Here is a 22,074-nt window from a genome sequence, read left to right on the forward strand (position 1 = left end):
CCTTTAAAATATGCACAGGGAAGGGGATATCTGAACATCTATACATTGCTGAGACAACAGATCAAAATGCCCGTTCAATTTATAGGAGATGCAGCGATTGCCCTCTGGGATGAAGGGCTGGACAGTCAGTGAGCCAAGTTGTCCAAATCCCAATCAATACAGTTCAATTGTTTGAACATCACATGAGAACAGGTAGCATCAAAGTGGAATCCCACCCTATGATGTGAACACACAACAGTCTAGTTTGGCAGACCCAAGCAAGCCATGTGAGCAAGGAACCAGAGAGAAAGTGATAACAATTCAAGTGTTTATGCCTTCATAAGAAAGAAGAAAAGAAAAACTAAAGAGGGGAATGGAATGTTACATGGGATATGTGTAACAGTGTAAATTGTGAGGGTTATGCAAAGCTAGCAGTGAAGATATGCTTCAAGCAAAGCTCAAGCATATTTAGAGCAAATGACCAAAACCAGGTAAAGCTAAGTCAGGAAATCAGCTGACTGTTAACCGTGGCCCAATGGATAGCATCCACGCCTCTGAATCAGGAGTAAACTGCAGACACTGTGGCATATAATCCAAGCGGACACCTCATTTCAGCAATGCTCTCACAGCTAGTTGAAAAGATCCCATGACACTATTCACAGAAAGGAGCAGCTCTTCCTCAGTGTCCAAGCTACTATATATTCCTGAAAACAAGGTTACTAAGAGAGGTTATCTGATTATCGTCACATTCCCATTTGTGGGATCTTGCTGTGCATAAAAATACCTGCCACATTTTCTACATTTGTGCCCACACTTCAGAAGAGCTTTACTGGTGGTGAAGAATGTGGGGGCATCCTGATATCATGCAAGACATGACCTGAACGTCCCTTCCTTCCAACAGATAAATGACGGGGTTGGGTTTTCTATGTTGAGAATACATAGCAAGTAATGAATAAATGAGGGCTTTTCCAAAACAGTAGCAAACGTATTACCAATGATGACCTAGCAATCAGGGAGCAGCTCTCTGAAGCAAAAGGTGTCTCGAACTCACGACTGTGCCAAAGTTGGAATGATGCAAACATCAGCAAGAGATGATTGATCAGTTCGTTAACTCAGAAGGAGTCATAGCATCACAGAGTAGACAAATTCTGAAGGATTCAGTTATGAAAAGACATCAGAAGAAAAATTATGAAAGGCAATATGGGTTTACTCCTGGGCTGCTGGTTATGTGTGTGCCTTCACTATATAACGTGACAATTGTCACTCGTGATTGGGGTAACTTTCAATTTTCTCACTTGGGAAGTAACCTGGCAAAGGCAATCATCCATCCTACACAGGGACTGTACTTGTCATTTTACTGAAAAACTGGATTGATTAATTGGACAGCTCTCCAGTTTTCTGGGAGCATTCAGCCATCATCATCAGCCTTAATATGGAGCTGTCACTCCATTCAATATGCTGTGACACAAGACCAACCAGAATTGTTAACTGTGAGTCACTACATCAGATCACCATCTGTACAGATGGAGATTTCATATTCATTTTAAAAATGGTGCAGAGTTCAGATTGACAAGATGAACCTTCCAGGCAACTTCTCAAGAGGTGTTGGGTAGTACCCAACATTTAGTATTCTGCAAAGACTCCATTAACACACTGGTGAATAAGTGGAAGAGTTCCAGTTATCGGGAAACCTCTGAGCTAGCTCATGCTGAAGGGTATTCTTCTGAGCCAGATACAGCTTTGGACCAGAACATTTTCAAAGTGCTCTCCCATTCATCACTGGATAATCTGGAACTTATACACCAACAGCAGCATAACGTATTCCAACATTTCAAGTGCATCTGTATGAAATTTAATGTATGTGGTTGGATTCAAATATGCTCACTTTTGCCATCTGACAAATGTTGCCTGCACTTTACCTCAATAAAGGTAAATAGCCTTGAAGGGACAGTAACACAAGCTGTTCAATAGAGCAACAATCGGATGGAAGGGGTCCAACGTAAGCATAGGTTTCATAAACTTCGCTTGTATTCCCTTGAGGACTGAAGGTGACCTAATCACCACGTTAAAAATGAAAGAAGGATTCAATAGAGAGAAACAAAAACAGAGAGATTTTCCCCCACAAAAATCAAGTTCAATTTAAATCAAGTGAAATTTTCAAAAGTTTTTTTTTATTAGGTAAGGGTACAAAGGGAAAGAGAGCAAAAAGGAACTCAGATTTGGATCGATCATGTTCCAATTGAATCATGAAGGATCACAACCTCAATGGTCTATTCCTATCCTGATACTCTCAATTGGAAATGGCCCAAAACATTCAACAAGTCAGCAATCAGCACATTGACTTTTTGAGGCGATTCACAGCTCCAAATCCACTACTATGAGTAGTTTTTATTTCAAATTAAATCACAGGACATGGGTGGGTTAGGTCAACATTTATTACACATCCCTGACTACTCAGAGACAGAGGCAGAGGTATTGTAGACCACAGCAAGCATCTGTATGATATTTAACGTATGTGGTTGGAGTCAAATCTGCTCACGGGAAATTTCCTTCCCTTAAAGGACTTTGTGAACCAGATGGGTTATGATGACAGTCAACAGCAGTTACATGGTTGGCATTAGGCCAGCTCTTCACTGAATTTAAATTTCACCACCAACCATAATGGGATTCAAAGTTACGTCCCTCGAACGTGAACCTGGGTTAATTAACCAAGTCCAGTGACCAACAGTCAATCAACCAACATTGTGCCACTGCCTCCCTTTGAAACCACATCCAGCAACATGAACAGTGAAAGTGGAAAAAAGTTCCGATAGAATTCCTCCACCAGAAATAATTCATCCACTTTCAACAATTAGCACATTCTTTAAAGAGGCCAGAGGAATTCTGTGCACTCGGTAAACACATTCATCATTCATAATCACAGAGCGCAATGTTTAATCCAATTGTGTCGGACCATCACATAGAAAGGTTTACTCTGCAGCTATGAACAGTAAAAGAATTCTGATCTCTTTCCTCAAACCTTTCCAATCCATCAGCACCGGTTTGTTGAAAACAAAAAGCGGCTATTTTTGTTACAACTCCATCCAGCAGCTGCGAAGGATTGGATTGTGTCAATCTCACCGCAAAAACGACTTGACAATACCCAAGTCTTATCCATTGTCAAGCAATGCCCACTAACTCGTTTAAGCACATTCACACCTCACTCCAAGCCTAAATTTCTCAAAGCGTGAGCCAATTTAAAAACAAAATACAAGCTTAGCTGCAACAGTGCTACCACTAAATGTAATTTTCATTCTTAGAGTGGGAGCAGAGCTGGCAAACACTGCATTTATTGCTTGACCCCTGCTGACCCAGAGAAGACGGTTGTGGAACCCCTCGGAACATTGCAGTCCATGAGGTGTACTCCATGGGTGGTTTGCTTGGTCATTTGAGAGGACAATCAAGGGTCCACACTGTTGTACTGTGATCTGGGCCACATGTGAGACAGGACATGAAAGGATTGCAGGTTTCCTCCCACTAAGAGCATATCAGCGAATTTTCCAGGCATTCCCATAATTGTAGGGCCACTTTTATTGAATCCTGCTCTTGAATTCTAGATCTCTTAAAGAAAATATGTTCAAACTTGTACTCATGTTCTCTGATTTACAAGTCCACTCACTTACTTAGATTGCTTCTTCCAGTTAGTTAATCACTTTTATGCTTTATATCTTTGGATAACAGTGCAGAGTTTACTTGTAGCTCCAGTTCCAATAGGGTGGCTTGGGTTTTGGAGGAAATTGATAAAATGACTAACAGCTGCTTTGATATCCTGCTAAGAGTTGAGTCAAGGCAAAGCCCAACACAGGACAAAGTACTGTAAAGAGTGCAGCGATTCTGTCTATAATAACCAGGATATAGTCTTCCTTTACATTGGTACAATCGTATGTGTAGCCACAGCACGCCCTCAGGATAGATAAGAAAACTATACTTTGTGGTTTCAGAACTCTGTCTATTTGCATAACCGGACACAAACAATTCAATATGTGCAATCTTGTCACAATGCTACCAACTGCTGGATGATTTCCAATGGTTTCATTTTCTTACATGTTTGAGCGCATATCAGCTCTCAGTTCACCTCTCATTGGTGGTTGCTCAAGAATTTTTTTTAAGGACAGGATCTCCATGCAAGTCAAAAGCCCTGAATAAATGTGTTGGCAGCCGTTCCTCAAATTAAAAAAAAAGACAACTCTACCAATCCTTCAGGACCATCAATTTGCGTCAGTGAAGGCAGAGAGTAAGTACAGGCAGTCCCCAGATCAAGTCCATCCGCAAGTCCACTCGTGTGCAAGTCAGAACAATACAGGACAATATAAAACAGCCATTGTAAGTACAGGAAATGTTCATATGTCAGATCTTTAAACTTATACCCCTGTATGGAATCATGTTCTTAAATACGAGCATTTGTACGTAGGATGTTTGGAAATCTGAGGCACCCTGTACAAAGAAAATAAACACTTGACTTGACATGTTGCGAATAATACAGGCATCACACTGAGGCCTTGCCCTCTATTTGTATGGCGAGTTAGCTGTCCCCAACACTGAGTGAGTAAGGATGGAGCTGGCCCGAGGACAAAAGAACCTGACGGGGAGAGGAAAAGAAAATCATCCAGTGATCCACAGAATGATCAGTGGTGGTTTGGCATGAGAGGGAAAAGAGACATGACACAGGCAATTTGCCCCCCAAACTGTCGCCACTGTGCACAGCCTCTTCATTGCAGTGGCCAGAACCATTAAATGCCTTGCCTGATAAGGTTTTAACTGGGATGGTTTAAGAGAGGACAGTGTGGCACCTTCCAGGCGATTGTACAGCTGTGCGTACATTACACATGCAGCATCATTCTGAGGACAAAATCGGTGAGGGATTGAAATAGGAGTGGGGGGGGGGGGGGGGGGGATTATATCATGTTTGGAACTTGCTACCAAACTGAGTTGAGATGCACAGCAGAGATAAGTACTTGCAAGGGAGCTGTAGATACATAAAGGAGAATTCTGTTGCTGTTGTGGAGGAGAAACAATGACCAAGACCAGTGGGCCGAAAGGGCCTAGTACTGTGCTGAATTTTAACCTTACACAGAACCTCAATGTTCTCAGAGTGTACAAAATCCTTCGAAAGACTGCAATAGTATTAAGTAGGGCAGGAAATTGTGGAGGCCTGTCTCACCACCCTATCCTACACTTGCTCAGATTTAACCTCTGCAGTTACAAATAAACAGTCCTCTCTCTCTCTTATCTCTCCATTAGAGAGAAAAAGAGATCTTGTAGCATGGTCATGCCTCTGCCTCTAAGCCAGAAGTACTGGGTTCAAAACCCACCTCAGGAGTAATACCCAAGGGAGGTACAATCAGAATGTAGCCAAACTGGGGAGTACTCTAGCCACATCCACAGGGTGGAAAGAATGTTGGAGGCTTCATCATCACCATCCTCGGCCCTGCCTATAGCTCTCTGTGGACTATTGCTTTACAGTCCATCGCTCAGCACAAACAATTGGTATTAACAATTTGCAGAATATTGGGACACACAAACACCACAGCAATTCTGTCAATTAGAAGGTGGATTTTAACTGCACTCTCACCTCATCGGATCTCAAACAGTTCAGTCACTAACTCATAGGCTTTTGCAACAAGATAAAGGCCTCACTTGCCAGAGTTGTCAAAGGTTTTTAAAAAATAATTGTGCATGCAAGCAGAAACGAGCAGAAACAACATTAATTGAGATCAGAGGACCAGAAGAAGAAAAACCGAACATTAGGGGTCACTATGTCACTGCTCAACATCCAGAGGTATCAACTATCATTTCTCATTAGCAACTGGTCAGGTTTCATAGATCATAGAAGAGAATCATAGAATCTATACAGTGTGGAAGCAGGCCATTCAGCCCATCATATCCCCAATGCCCCTCCAAACAACAGCCCACCCAGACCCAATATCCCCATACCAACCCATCTAACCTACACATCCCTGGATACTATGGGGCAATTTACCATGGCCAATCCACCTAACCTGCACATGTTTGGACTGTGGGAGGAAACCAGAGCACCCGGAGAAAACCCACGCAGACACGGGGAGAATGTGCAAACTCCACACAGATAGTTGCACGAGGCTAGAATTGAATCCAGGTCCCTGGCGCTGTGAGGCAGCAGTGCTAACCACTGAGCCACCACTCTGCCTATGTCAGAATATTATTGGGATTATTTTAAATAATTATATCACCATAAATTTTAAGTTTCCTCATTTACTTTTCAAAATCTCTCAATAATGCCATTGAGATATTGGCCATGACTGGGAAACATCATTCCAAATTTTCAACAGTCAATGCTTTCTCAAAAGCAAATGCACTTTTCGAAACAAACGTGAACCAATGAATAACACTGAAACCGATGGGTTTTACAAAAGCTAGACTGACAGAGGAAATGCAAATTTGAAGAGAATAAAGCAGTTAGATAGTCCCCTGTAGTTTGTGAAATAGAACCATGCAAATACAGGAGGAAAACAAAGTCTTTGAAAAATTGGATTCAAAATAAGCAAACTCCATATTATACGTCAAGAGCTGGGAAATTCATATCGAACATATGGAAACGATATTAAAAGGCACTGTTCTCACATTCACCATTGTGATTCCTTCCTGTTGTAACTGATTTGTTATAGACTAATTAATAGGAATATAGGAACAGGAGTAGGCCATTCAGCCCCTCAAGCCTGCTCCGCCATTCAGTAAGATTGTGGCTGACATGACAGATCTATTGCTAAAGTTAAAAATCACACAACACCAGGTTACAGTCCAACAGGTTTACTTGGAAGCACACTAGCTTTCGGAGTATCACTCCTTCATCAGGTGGCTGTTGAGTTTAAGATTGTAAGGACACAGCAAACATCCTTGCTACAAATTCTGTGTCATGTGATCTTATAGTCCACCTGATGAAGGAGCAGCGCTCTGAAAGCCAGTGCAAACATGTCGGCCCCCCTCCCCCAACCAGGATTAAATCCATGCTGACACTTCAGTGCAGTACTGAGGGAGTGCTACAACACCGCTGTCATCTTATGCCTAGATCCAATATTTACACCCTTGGGTTGATCTTAAAATGGCAATCGTGCTATTCAACGGAGAGAAGTGGAACTCTCCCTGTACCCTGGTCTCGACTAATCTCTTAGCTAACATCACTCAAGTCGATACGGTAATTGTTGTTTTTAAATGGGACCTTGCGGAGTACAGTGTATATTTATAACATTACATCAAATACATCATTAGTTTTGGTGTATTCAGGACTTACGAAAGGTGCTGTCTAAATGCAAGCCCTTCATTTTTAATAACTTAAACATTTCTCCTTTTCAGAGTGAAAAACATGAGCCTCTCTGTTTCTTCATTACAACCCTGGATAGAAGGAATCCACCTAACAGCGTAACTCTGTATTCTCACCAATAATGAGGCATCTCCTTTGCCCAGAGCTAGCTTGCCCAATGGGGAGAAATACTAGCACATTGAAGTGGAAGGCATTCAATTCAAAAGGGCACTGCACAGATCTAACTCCTTTCTCTCTGCGAATTATCTTTCTTAATTCCGACAAAGTTACAAATCACACAACACCAGGTCATAGTCCAACAGGTTTATTTGGAAGCACGAGCTTTCAGAGCGCTGCTCCTTCATCAGGTAACTAGTGCCGCAGGATCATAGGACACAGGATTAAATGAATCAAAACCCTGCATCCCCATTCTAAGGGATTAAAAACTTAACAGCCATCTAGGTTTGTTCAATATATTGCATCAGTTGTATGACACTTGGATCTTTTAGTATAAATTCTCTGTTCTATGATCCTGTTCCACTAGTTACCTGATGAAGGAGCACTGCTCTGAAAGTTAGTGCTTCCAAATAAACGTGCTGGACTATAACCTGGTGTTGTGGAATTTTTAAACTTTTACACCCCAGTCCAACACCAACACCTCCATATCATTACTTTTGACAGGTAGCAGCTAACTTCTTTGACCATAATTGCAAACATGTCGGGCAAGGGCCTAAAACGAAAACCTAACTCTGAAGTGGCAACGGTTTCCAAGTACTTGCTTTAAATTAGATTGTACATTCTTCAACCCCTTGGCCACCTCTCCCACCATTCACCCCACCCCCTCAAACCCTACTCAGCCTTCTGTGACGCCTCCTATTAGATTATTTTCCTCTCAGACCCCCCTCCTACTTCTTGACAAACTGTCGCTCTCTCTCTCTCTCTCTCTCTCTCTCTCTCTCTTCCCCACCCCCTTTCTCTCATGGTTTCTTCACGGTCAGATCCGACTGAGGATGAAGACGACACTGATAATTTAAAACTGATTTAATGTATCGGTTCTGAGCTCACATCTCCCAAATTACTGCAGCTCCAAAAGAGAGCAAGCAGATATAAAACTTGTACTTCGAGTCCTGGCTAGCTTATAGATGCTATTAAGAGGTTTAGAAATCCAATATTTATCATTCCATTTATCCCAAGAGACCAACCTATTTGTGGTCTTGTAATTTTGTGCTATCTGGAACAGTAAGTTATTGCTGAAGTACCTTTTATGTGACTGTGGGTATTTCCTATTCCAGTATGCAGTCTGCAGAGCGAATATTCTTTGGTACGGTCCATGGTTTTAGAGACAGATGCGGAAGAGGAATGCTGCTGATCAGCATTCCATACTCCGTAAACCAGACAAAACTCCAGTTTTGTATCATTGCAAGGACACAATAAACCACACACAATTTATCACGAAAACCTGAACCATTTCAATTCTTTCAATTACTGGCATCTGCAAGAGCCAAACATCCCAAACAGAAAGATGACTGGAGTTAAGTCTTTACACATGGGGAAATCACATGAATCGTTAAAACAAGACAGATATTTACAACAAAAGACCTTGTATACATAGGCGGAATTGGGGTGTGGGAGGAGAGACAGAAATCAATAACAGACTGGCAAAAAAGCAATATTGCAAAACAACGAGTGCCTGTTTAATCAAGCATCATATTTTACAGATTCCAATAAAGCACATCAATAACAAGGATATAAAAGAGAACTAAAACACATGATCACAGGAGACCATTCCATCCATTCACGCTGTACAGTCCTTTGAAGTAGTTACCCAATTGAACTCGCTCCCTAACTCTTTTCCAAAAGGCCCTGCACATTTTTACTTTTCAAGTATTTATCCATTCCCTTCTTGAAAGTCCCTGTTGAACCTGCAAACCACCAGCCTTTCAGACAGTACATTCTAGAACGTTCCTCACTGCACACACAAGAAACCTTCCCTCTGGTTCTTTGTCAATTGTCTCAAGTGTCCTCTGGTGACCCCAGTGCAAAACAGTTTCTCATTACTTATTCTATGAAAGCCCCTCAGAGCTTTGAGCGAATATCTCAGAAATCCTGTGAATCTTCTCTTTGCACCGAGGTGAACAATCCCTGGTCTCTCCATCGCAATGGTCACTCAACACGGTGTAAATGACAGAACAAAACAACTCCCGCCTGCAGAAAGGCAGGGAGAGTTCACTCAAACTTTACTGTAAACCTGCAGCTCAACGTTAGACCAGAAGGAACTCTGAAGGAACTATTACTAATAATAAAGGCTTCCTGTTACCAACAAGCATCAGTGTGTACTTTCCAAGCTTCAGTGGAGTATGCCAAACCCATTGTTCAGATGGGAGGAAATTGCAGCAGATCAGAAAAGTTTAGAGACAGGGCTCAACTCAAATTGTTTTCTTTACACTGAAAGAAAAGGGAGGGGAAAGTAGCAATTTTAAATATAAAGTACACTGATCTGCCTTGCTGTGAGGCCATGCACAAAGTTTACCAGAGCCCCTTACAAAATAAAATGTCCCACACTTTAAAACCCTCCACATCATAATAATTTCTTTAAAATGCTTACTGAACGGCAACTTCTTTCTTTCTCCAGTGTACTGGGTGATCAAGGCAGTTTCTCTGTTCAAAATGACACTGAAACGTGTACGAGGCAGTAGGATTTGGACAGATTAAAACGAGATTGAGGTGTCATTTTCATTTTTTGGATGGTGCTGTTCTGTTCCCCTATTGAAACCCAGTGGGTGAATACACAAAGGTGGCTTTCACAGCCTGCAGTAAGCAGAGTGCCCTGGCTGAGGAAGTGTGAGGTAAAAGCTAATGTGGCCCCTTGTTGTTAAGACTCAGCCTCCTTGCCTGGCCAACATTTTCTCACTGCAAGGCTGTGCAAAAGATAGAATCAGTTTTCCGCCAGTGGGTCTGGCTGGAAGCAGAGTGGAATCGCACACACAGCTGGCTGTAGCTGCTGGCAACACCCTCAGCAGGAGGAGGCAGAAAGGCAGCTCCAAACTGCACCCCTGCGCGATGCCTCCTTTGGAGCCCTGGCTGTGCAACGTTAGCTCCACGGCCTGCTCCCAGGAGCCAGCACATTCAGGCTTTCCTGAACCTCAGTGCAGCAGCACACAAGAGCTATTGTACAACAGTGTCCACAGCAGTCATGTCTGGCACATTGGAAATACCCAGCCTCAGGGCGTTAGTACAAGGAATGCTTGGCATACCACTCATTCCAGCCCATGTAAACGGATTGTTAAATGCTCTGAGCAGCCAGGAGTTGATTAGGGGAGGCCTAATAGGTCAAGGAGTGATAGTTATTAGATCATTTATATTCTACAATTTACAGCTGGTTTCAATTGTGTGGCTAAAATCAGAACAGAAAAGTACACACACAAAAAAACTCCCTCTCTCTGCAGACTTCCACTTCCTGCTTCTATATTCATTGCTCTCGTTGTGGATGGACCTCTCTGAACGTACCTGCTGTGCAGTCTCAAGGAGCCGCTGATATCACTCGCTACGTGGTGAACAAGGGTCTGCAACTGATAAGAGCAATCCCTCGCTGAAGGTTCATGTAGACATGCTAACGTTAATGCACTTCCATCGTGAGCACAAATCTCTGCGTCGAAACATCAGTGAGAACACAAGGCAGAAAAGTCTGAAACAAAGGCCTCGATGTTTCAAAGCAGAAAAAGGTGGTGGGTGACCAGGCCTCAGCTAATGACATGGTTAAGGGGGCCAGCCTACACTCAGCTAGACCCACGGCTCATAGGAAAGGTGCCCAGACAGACAGCTGGGGAAGGGGGGAGGGAGTAGGGGTCAGAGGGAGAGAGTCAGATGGAGTGGGGGTCAGAGGGACAGGAGGTAGGGCTCAGAGGGAGTGCGGGGGTCAGGTCCACTGAGTGCAAGCCACAACAAGCTGAGTTCGGACTGTGAAGTCCTAGGAGTAAAAGGGGAAATATTCCTGCTGCTCCTAACTCACGAGGGGTTCACAGCAGAACAGAGTCAGCTGCTCGTGCCTTGTCCTGGTCTGGTCTGGTCTGATCCCAACAGCAGGCAATGCGACATTCCTTCCTGCAAGTCAAACAACTAGCTAAACCCATTGAGCCCCCTCACTGCTTCTGGTAAGAACCTGGCCAAGGGCCTGAATCAACCCCTTTCAACACAGCAACTAGGAACAGGACAAGTAGCAATGAGGGAATCACCGGGTTCTAGATGTTAAAAACTTCTGTTCACATCCATTCTCTGGCTGCCTAAGGAGTGGTCCTTTCCAATCCAAATCTCCCAACTGCACCTCAACCAGACATTTTCATAAGCCGAGCAGAACTATAACAAAATTAGCAGGCATTCAACATGAACCTATAAAAATGATCTGCTGACACCCAAAAAGCTCCAATCAACCATTGAAAGACATGTTTGTACTTGTGGAGTACGCAATCCTTAGGAGAATGTCTGAACACGGTGCAGGTCTAGTGTGCACACGCTGGGCCTGGATGCAGCAATGGTAACGGGCAGTTCCTCAAATTCCCAAAAGTAGACACAAGATGGCCGTGGAGATCCTGGAGCTGGGTCCACCATCCCCTTAGACCGTGGTTGGTGTGCCTCCATTGCCGTGCTTTTGTTCTATATCCCTTATGGACTCTCAACATCCACAACAGCAGGGGGCAGACAGCCCTAGAACTTACCCACTTCTCTACGCAAAGTCATACTCCCCGACTGTACTCCAAAATGGCCGATTAATAAGACTGCACCCCCCCCCCCCCCCCCCCCCCACCGCTTCCCCGTCAAGAGTGTCACCTACCAGTAAGTGAAATGCTCCTGAAACACCCTCCAGTGGATACGGGCTTCTTGCTGAATGACCTGTTCCCCTTGCTCCTTCCCCTCCCTCTTCCAGAGGCTTGTCCTGTTCTGTGTGACCTCTCTCTACACTCTTTGTCAGGCCCAATTCCAGGGAGAAGGCCCAGCTGACCTTTGAACATCAGCCATGGAGGGTCTCGGCTGCTAGCGAGAGACCAGTGGGATAGCCTGCCCTATGAAGTGCCAATCAGGCACTGTTGCGGGCAGCACGGGTAGGGGGATGGGAGAAAAGCACTGAGCCTTCCAGCATGCCCACTTTCCCAATGCCAGGTCCCATGGGCATCAAATGCCTGGTAAAGAGGGGACATCCTCCCCACCCCAGGAGCCCAAAAACAAGTGCTGGCAGGAATTACGTCTCATGTTCCCCAGAAAGCAAGCCAGCCAGTCACTGCTGGATTCATATCAACAACAATGAGAGGAGGTCCTGAACTGGGGATTTGATCTCTCAACCTAAAATGGCCTCATTTGGTAGCAAGCCAGAAAGACTGCTCATTCAATTGAGGCAGAGGTGGGAGAGCATTGGCACAACTAAATGACCCTTGCCAGGAACTGTGGCATAGGGAATAGTGCCAAATACCACCCACTTTTATCACACTATATATAATATATTTTAACCCACTTCCATTACCATTAACCTGCTAGATTCAAAAGGAACAGAGGCCAAATTGAGACAACTCATCGAGGTAATGTTTGTGCCCCAGCGTCATGCCAGTGAAACAGAGTTTCAGTCCTCCAAAACCCTACGTCTCCTTCAAGACCAAATGGAGTCATTTATTCTAGGAATGAAGGAATGACTCAGAGGACCTGACAAAAGATCCAAACAGGTTCAGCGCTTCAATGAGCTAAAGGCAAAGAATGAATATTACTCTGAAGATTTAGCACAGCGTGTATGTGATCATGAAGGAAATGAGAACGTCTACCCTGGAAAAAAGTGTAAGAAATGGAATAACAAGCAAAATTGAAGTGAAAATAATAGTTATGAAAATCGTAGTTGAAAAGTATGGCGCTGGAAAAACACAGGTGGTGAGGCAGCATACAAACAGCAGGAGAATCGATATTTCGGGCATAAACCCTTCATCAGGAATCTAGCAGAGTAAGTTCAAAGGGATGAATGGCCTACTCCTGCCCTAAACAAGTCCTATGCTCCAATATGATGGGAGAACATAGCAATCTAGCAAGCTAAATCATTGACAAAGAACTCCAACAAACGCCATTCTTCCTTCTTATGAGGTGGTAAATGATGTCCAGTTCTATGCAGCATTGACCATAGCAACACAAAAGAATCATAGCATCTTAAGACACAAAAGATAATTGTTTGATCCATCACGCCATTCAGTTATTGACATTGCCCAATGCCCGATTAATTTCTCCTCTGTGTGCACGTTTATATGTGTGGAAATTCCCTTTTGAAATCACAGAAGCTCCCTGTTTACAATATAAAAAAAATCACATTTGCCATCCTGGTCCTTTCTCCAATTGTTTTAATTCCTCATCCTCTAGTTTGTGATCCTCATGGCAGTGTAAGCCAGTTCTCATTAATTTCCAGTCACAATCCTTCACTACAAGTGCACAACAACGAGTTGCGTTATTATTGGTGATGGAGTTTGCAGTAATTTGAACGATGCACATACCATGGATGTCTCTTAATTACAAGCATGGGAGATTTACCAGGATGCTGACTGAGCTGTAGGCTGGGGCTGAAGAAGGGTTATACCCGAAATGCCAACTTCTCCACCTCCCAACGCTGCCTGGCTTGCTGTGTTCTTCCAGCCTCCTGCCTGTCTATGCTGCTTCCCTTTGAGCAAGTGATCTGATGGGGGGGGGGGGGGGGGGGGGGGGGGGGGGGGGGAGGTATAAGATTATGAGGAGCATTGAATGGGTGGACTGGAAGGCATCTTTTTCCACGAGTTATAGGGTTCAATAACCAGGGATTTAAGGGAAGAGTTAGAAGCCTAAAAGGAGAGTTAAGAATTTTGGTTTCTAATTAGAGTATGATGAGAGAGTACTGCCTGAATGGTTTGTTGAGTCAGAACCCCTTGTAACATCAAAGCAGTATTTAGATATTCGCTTGCATTGCAATAACCTTCAGGCTTTTGGGCCAACAACTGAGAAATTGGATGTGTTAGTCAGATCTATAATGTGACACAGACATGATGGGCCAAGTGGTCTCCTCTTGTGTTGTCAATGTCTTTGAATCGATGGATTTAGCAAATCTCACATACAGAATGAGGTGCGCTTCTTTTTTAAAAAAAAACAAAGTGATAGACACCTTATGGAATAGGACAGAACATTTCTTGTATCGCTCCTCCCAAATTTCAGTATTGCCATCCAAATTATCTGACAATATTCCCAAGGAGTTATGTCTGTCACCTCTAGTTTCCCTTTGTTTTGCAATTAAAAGAAGGACCTGAATTTACATCACTTCCTGCAACCTGTCAAATGCAATATAATGCTGTATCTTGTACCATTTGCAGGTTATCTTTCATTACCATGCATAGTCAGCAATTCCGCAGAGCACGGAATGTGATACGTAATTCCAAAACAGAATGGTGTTTTTGTACTTGACATTCTACTTATGGTTAAATCAAGGTAAAAACAATGACTGCAGATGCTGAAAACCAAATACTGGATTAGTGGTGCTGGAAGAGCACAGCAGTTCAGGCAGCATCCAACGAGCAGCGAAATCGACGTTTCGGGCAAAAGCCCTTCATCAGGAATAAAGGCAGTGAGCCTGAGCTTATCTCTCCATGCTTCAGGCTCACTGCCTTTATTCCTGATGAAGGGCTTTTGCCCGAAACGTCGATTTCGCTGCTCGTTGGATGCTGCCTGAACTGCTGTGCTCTTCCAGCACCACTAATCCAGTATTCTACTTGTGGTTGTCACACAGCAAGGCAAGTCCAGTAGGCTATGAGTTCCACCCAAAGGGACCACTAATCAAGTGATTAACCTTTACCACCTGTGATTCAAAAGAGCCAACAAGGCAGATATGCAGCGAAATAAATCACAAAAGACAAGGGGCAAGGTCGGGGTCAGAGTTCAACAGATGGAGGTCTACATGCTGAAAGCTTCTCCTAAATGGTCCACTGACTTTACAGCAGCAGCTTCCAACGCAGAATGACACTGTATTAGGACATGCTCGGATATTAATTGCCTCCAGTAATAAGACTCGAGAAAAGCCATTCCAAACGTGGGTAGCAGAGTTTTGAATAAGCTGGTGTGGAATTTCCCCAGCTCCTGAACAACGTGGGCATTGGTGAGAAAGTTGGCAGTAGCACACGAGATGGGCCAATGAGGAACCTCGTGCTGTCACATTTTATGACCAAGAGTCAAACAGCGACAGGACAGTCTCATGAGCGAGCGGCTGAAGCGAAAGAATAATTGTGGAGATTGAACCTTTCTGTGTTCATTCATGCGGGCTTCCTGAACCCAGGAAAGGTTAGATAACCACTCTTCTGGTGAATACACTCAATTCACTCCTCACAACAAATTTATGTTGTCTTGAGCTGGCTACAAAACCCTTGAGTTCATCTCCCTGGCCGACAGGGAGACTCGTGGGTTAGTTTTGACAGTGCTAGTGTGGACAAAGCTCATTGTGGTTACGGGTCAACACAAGAAGGGAGGTTACAATCCAACAGTTAAATTTCCACTCTGTCGGATTCTCAATCGGACTGAAGTTGAATGGCTCTCATCAAGATTCCAACTTACTTTTCTAAATCACCCAATGGGTGACGTCAAACAAAAGCAGAAACTGGGGGAAAAGCTTAGCGGGTCTGACAGCACCTACAGAGAGAGAGAGAGCAGAGTTAATGTTTTGGGTCTAGTGACCCTTCCTCAGAACTGATAGCAGTTAGGACAAAGTCAGTTTTTATGCAGAAGATAGGGTGAGGAATAAATAATAGGTGGAGATAGAGCCCAAAGAGAGAGAAGAACAGGCAAAGGAGTGGACAACAATCAGCCTTGGAGACTGAATAGCCGCTGATGGGGACTGTTAGTAGCTAACAATATAGATTGTGGGTAATAGCAATCCATGTGATAACAAGGCCAGCTGTGTGAGGGTACAGACCATGGGAGGAGGTGTCTCCAGCTCGAAAACTGTTGAACTCGATATTGGAGTCGAGAAGGCTGCGGCGTTCCCAAGTGGAAAATGAGGTTCCAGCTTGTGCTGAGCTTCGTTGGAGCACTGCAGCAAACCTGAGACAGAGACGTTGGTCAGAGAACAGGCCGAGGTGTTGAAATGGCAAGCAACAGGAAGCTCCGGGTCCTTTTTCTTTCTGCAGGCAGAACGTAGATGTTCTGCGAAGCATCCATCGGGTCTACACATCGCTCCCCCAATGTACAGGAGACCACATTGTGTACAGCGAATACAGTAGACCAGATGAAGGGTAATGCCCGAAACATCGATTCTCCTGCTCCTCGGATGCTGCCTGACCTGCTGCGCTTTTCCAGCAGCACACTCTCAACACTGATCTCCAGCATCTGCAGTCCTCACTTTCTCCGAGATTGTGTGAAGTTCAGGTAATGTGCTGCTTCACCTGACATTGAACCTTGTGGCTATTCCCATTGCCTTTTGTCTCTCATCAATCCCATAAAGCAATAATCTAGATTTATATGATGCGAAGGAGCCATGGGGGTGGACAAAGTTAAAAATCACACAACACCAGGTTATAGTCCAATCGGTTTATTTGGAAACACTAGGTTTCAGAGCGCTGCTCCTTCATCAGGTAACTAGTGGGGCAGGATCCTAGGACACAGAATTTATAGCACAAGATTATAGTGTCATACACTGATGCGATATATTGAACAAAGCTTCCAAATAAACTTTTTGGACTATAACCTGGTGTCGTATAATTTTTAACTATACTTATATAGCATCTTCTGTTTTAAAAAATGAGATGCAAACCAGGATAGGATACACACAGCCGAGTTTAAATTTACAGAAGGTCAAAGTTATTGGAATAACAGAGTCTGGTCACTGCTGACTTCGTGTGGCACTGCTCCCGTCCCTTTATACTCTGCAGCCCGTATCAACTGCACCACTTCCTCTGTTGCCCTGCGACAGACTGGGCAATGACATTTTAAAGATGGAATTCTGTTAAGTTTACAGTAAGAGACCTCCATGGTGATGAGTGCTGTCAGCTTATTAATGTGTCCTCGAGTGTCCTTTACTCTGCATGTGCTCATTACAGCTCCTTCCAAAAAGCATGGACTCCTTTATAATAAAGGAGCAAGGATGAGTAACTCTTAATATTGTGCTATGGGACTCTTTGCCAGGTCCCTTGGGGGATCTGTGCGGTAGCACCTGCGAACCCACAAACTTGATACAGACGCAAGTCCCACTCTAGAAATCTGAGCTGCGACTCCGATGCACTTCCGAGGGAGTGCTGCACGGTCAGAGATACTGACTTCTGAATCACTCAGGACTCAAATGGATGTTAAAGGTCTCAGAGCAGCATTTTGAAGAGGGTGGGGAGTCATTCCCGATGTCATGGTGAATTATTTATCCCTCAAACCCACACAAGAAACAGAAATTATTCTGTTGTTATGACAATGCTATTTTTGAGAACTCTCTGGGTGCAGACAGGGTGCCCTGTTTCCTACATCATAACAGTGTCTACTCTACAAGCAAGTATTCATTGGCTGTATAGTGCTTTGGAAGGTCTGTGGAATTGTGAAAGGTGCTACAGAAATGCAAATTCCCTTTTTTACCCTTTTAGCTGTTTTCATTGACATTTAAATTCCATGTATCCCTGTCAGGGAAAAGAAACCCTTTGAATCTCAACTTATGTTGTTAGGCCTGAACTTTATTGCCGCTTCCTGTAATTTTAACACTCAGGTAGATTAAGAAGCATTGTGTCAATCGAAGCAGTATATAGATGGTTGATAAAGTGTTCAATAACGTGGGAGAAATGTTAAAATACAAAAAATACTGGGCAAGCAACACTTTTACCTTGACAGAGACATTCACATACGACAGATGTTGCATCACACAAGGGCATTCAAAGGTTTATCAGGTTAAAAACCTTAGTACGGACCAATCACTTACTCAGAAACACTGTTACAGGGGTCAATCGGTGTCGCAGTGAGCACCAATGCTGACGCATACATTGTGATTCCAACACAAAGTACAGAAAGCTTTCAGAACTGGAACACTTACCGACTGTCAAAAAAGGTTAAAAAAAACAGAAATTACTTCATTCGACTTATTCCAAGAAAAAACGGTCACAATAATGGAACCAAACAGCTCAACTCTTCTGCTGGATTTCTGAAGAACTTGCACTGTGACAGAGATGAAGCAAGATCTTTAATCAACTGCAAACAGTAAGTTGTTCAATTCATTTGCTCTTAATACCCAGAGAATAATGTACCCATGGGAGCAATTAAAGGATAATAACGTTTATACTGGTGCTATGAACATCTTGGCTGTTGATGTAAATTCAGTACTAACTTTTGAGTCTAGAGCAACAAATCAATTCTTTCGCTATTAATTCATTCTTGGATCAATGCAGAGACCCTTCCGCAGTTTGAGCTTCCCACCATCTGGGCCTCAACCCCTTCCCCAGCTTAAACTTATTTCCCGTCCCTACTTGCCCACCAGCATTCTGAGCTTCTGGTATCTCTGCACAAAATGTTATTTTAAGTATTTCTTGGGAGTCAATTCCGAGCAAGAAGCTGCAGTTTCACGTGCCCCTCCCAGGAGCTGGCCGTATGTACCGTACGGTACAGTACTGATCAGAGGTACCGTCATTCAGATGAGGTGTTAAAGCGAGGTCCCATCAGTGCTCTCTGGTGGATGCAAAATTGCTTGTATTCTGTAAGAACAGAGGGGGTGGGGGGGGTTCTTCACATTACATCTTGGCCAAAGTTCACATCTCAAACGACATCACAAAAGCTCATCATCATTAGATTTCTGTTTTTTTGTGAAAGCTTGTTGTTGTATTTCCTTTATTAACTTCACTGGTTATAAAGCTCTTGGGGACACCTCCCACAGTTGTGTGGCAATGCTATACAAATGCAAATGGTTTATTTCTCTTCACCAGCTTAAGCGGCACTGCATGGTGTACAATAAGATAGCCCAGCCCATCCTCTCACAAAACTAGAAAGATTCATAAATGTCGGCTGCATCCTCTCAAGAATTAAAAAGTTTGCATTATATTTAAATTGACAACCTTTAGCCATTTTTGATACAAACACTTAAAAGGAAAGGATTCTTGTGCAATCTTCTGCATGCTTATCTTCATTTCTGGGTTGTGAATGTCACTTGCGAGACAGTAATTTATTGCCCACCTTTAGTTGCTGGTTTGGTACAGTTGGGTTAAACCAACGCTTTCAAGAGCAGTTAAGAGTCAACTGTGTTGGTATGACTTTTGAATTACACATCAGCCAGACTGGATGAGGATGGACGATTCCCTTCCCTAAAAGGATATTTGTCAAGAGGTTGGATTTTTACAACAATTCCACTGCTTTGTCATCAGTTTCATTGATAAAATCTTGTTTAAATTTAAACAGTATTCAAATTTTCAAATGGAATCTGAACTGACATCATCGATATTAGTTCCAATTTTGAACTATCAATAATATCAACACTGCGTTACCTACCTATTGCACCCATAAATAATATTTGTAAAAAACTTAGAAACTACCAGATTAAGTAAAGAATCAGCGAAGTTAAGGCCTTTTGAAATTATCCGGCCAAATTATTTTGACTGGAATCGGTATTTGGTTAGTCAGTTATTTGGATGTTACTAATAGTATGTCTCTCCACAAATACTTAGATGGATGTCAAATTGTAGCAGTTACAAAAAGAAAACTTTGCAGCCTTATTGATAATTTTTTTTTAAAGTTAGCCAGGATGGATAGGTTATGTTAAGTCATGAATTAGAGCCTGCTACTAATGTCAGGATTTTTAATCAACGCATCTGGTCTGCAAATTGTCACCATGAAAAGTCTCCTCTCTCTGCTGCTTAAAAGGATTCAACGTAAAATGAATTTACAAAGTGTTTACTGGCTTTCGTAGGCTCACAAATGAAAAACAAACAGAACCAATCTTGAATTTCACGACTTCTAGTATATCGGAGAAGCCTGAATGAGTGTGGGATTTCTTTTAAAGCTGGGCTTTAGAAAGGAAAGACTTGAAAAGCTGTGAACATTCTCTGCTCACTGATTAGCACTGCTGCCTCACAGCGCCAGGGACCCAGGTTCGAGTCCAGTTGCACATTTGCCCCATGTCTGCATGGGTTACCTCCGGTTTCCTCCCTCAGTCCAAACAAGGTTAGATGAATTGGCCATACAAAACTGCCCACATAATGTTCAGGTTAGGTGTATTAGTCAGGGGTAAAACGTAGAGTAACAGGGTAGTGGAATGGGCTTGGATAGGTTACTCTTCGGAGGGTCGGTGTGGACTTTTTGGGCTAAATGGCTTGTTTCCACAATGTGGGAATTCTATACTAAAAAAACTAGGGATTCTATTAAGGCAGAGAAGGCTGAAGTGAGAGTGACAAGTGGGGACTGGTTCCGAGGGAGTAAGGAAGGAACTTCACTGGCATAATGGTCAGTAATTAGAGAACAAAGATTTAAGTTAATGGGCAGCGAGCAGATTTGGAAAATATTTTTTCTCCTAAATACAACAATTGTCAGGTCTAGTGTGCAGTACAGCTTGGGAGAAGCAATTTCAAAGAGGAATTGGATAAATTCTTGAAAAGGGAACACATGCAGGGCTATCGGGATAGAGCTGGGATATGGGACTAATTAGACAACTTGTGGCAGCAAATAGTACTGTACTGATAGAGGAATTCTCGGTGCTGACAATTTGCACAATGTTCTATCAAGACAAAAACCACAAACTCACTTTGTTTAAAAAAAAAGTGTCATAGTAAATTACCGCTTAGCTTTCAAGATACAGGCTTAGAAGGAATACTGGGAAATTCCAGAAATGTTTTAGATCTCAAGTTTGGCAAATGATCCAACCACTCTTTTCACCTCATGAATAGTCTTGACACAAGCTTTTCTTCCAGTTTGACAGTAACCTATTTCTGCAAGAAGATTAATATACTTATAGTTGCATCCTGCAAACCTTATGACTGCAGAAAGGGGACTAACCTATATACACAGGCATTTTCAGCAATCACCACATCAAAACCAACCTGATTAAGTTGTCGAGACACTGAGGTCAGCTGTTAGTTGAAAATCCTACAATGCCAAAAACATGGTGCAAATCGGGGTCAACCACCCAGGGTATGAGGAGCATCAGTGACAAGGCTACTATCTGGCTAGTTTTAAAGAATGCAAACGATTATACAGACTGGCACAATGCCAAATATGGGGCAGTACAAAAGCAAGTTTTTTTCTACTTTACAGTTCCCAATCAGGCCACCGATAAGTGTACGAATTGCACTGTTACACAGGCAAACTTAGTGAAAGAAGTATTGCATTCCACCAGCCTCATGCAGCAAACAAAAAAACTGCTACCAGATGTGATTTGGGAAAGGCTGCTGCAGAGCTTCCATATTTAGATCCAGGGCAGACAGCCAAGTTGAAAATGGCGAGTGCAGCTCTGAGGAGTGCTACCTTTCAGGTCAGATGCTCAACTGAGGCTCCATCTGCCTCCTCAGAAAGCATCTGATTCCAAAACACTCGTCAGAAATGAAATTAAATTCAATAGCAAGAAGCAATGTAGGGTCAGAAGGCGTAGAATCCATGTGGGTTGAGTAAGGAACTGCAAAAAGAGAAAAAAGACCCTGATGTGGGTGGTGTACATGCCTCTTATTAATAATCAGAACGTGGGAGGAAAACAAATCAGAAGACAGAAAAGGCAAGTATGAAGGGGACGATTACAATAATCACGAGGGACGTCAAAATGCAGTTGGACTGGGAACAATCAGGTTGATAGCAGATCACAA

The 22,074-nt window shown here is 43.1% G+C and overlaps 2 protein-coding genes across 2 annotated transcripts in view; one reads left to right on the forward strand and one right to left on the reverse strand.

Moving 5' to 3' along the window:
- Window positions 1-22,074, reverse strand: part of wwc3 (WWC family member 3) — a 193,974-nt gene that overhangs the window by 130,121 nt on the left and 41,779 nt on the right. The window lies entirely within an intron of this gene.
- The window catches only part of LOC140485995 (putative claudin-24), an 81,310-nt gene continuing 77,636 nt past the window's right edge, over window positions 18,401-22,074 (forward strand). The window contains exon 1 of the mRNA XM_072584499.1: window positions 18,401-18,496. The gene's annotated coding sequence lies outside the window, so the exon portion shown is untranslated. The remainder of the gene's footprint in view (window positions 18,497-22,074) is intronic.

This window comes from Chiloscyllium punctatum, chromosome 15 (assembly GCF_047496795.1).
Source record: "Chiloscyllium punctatum isolate Juve2018m chromosome 15, sChiPun1.3, whole genome shotgun sequence".
NCBI lineage: Eukaryota > Metazoa > Chordata > Chondrichthyes > Orectolobiformes > Hemiscylliidae > Chiloscyllium > Chiloscyllium punctatum.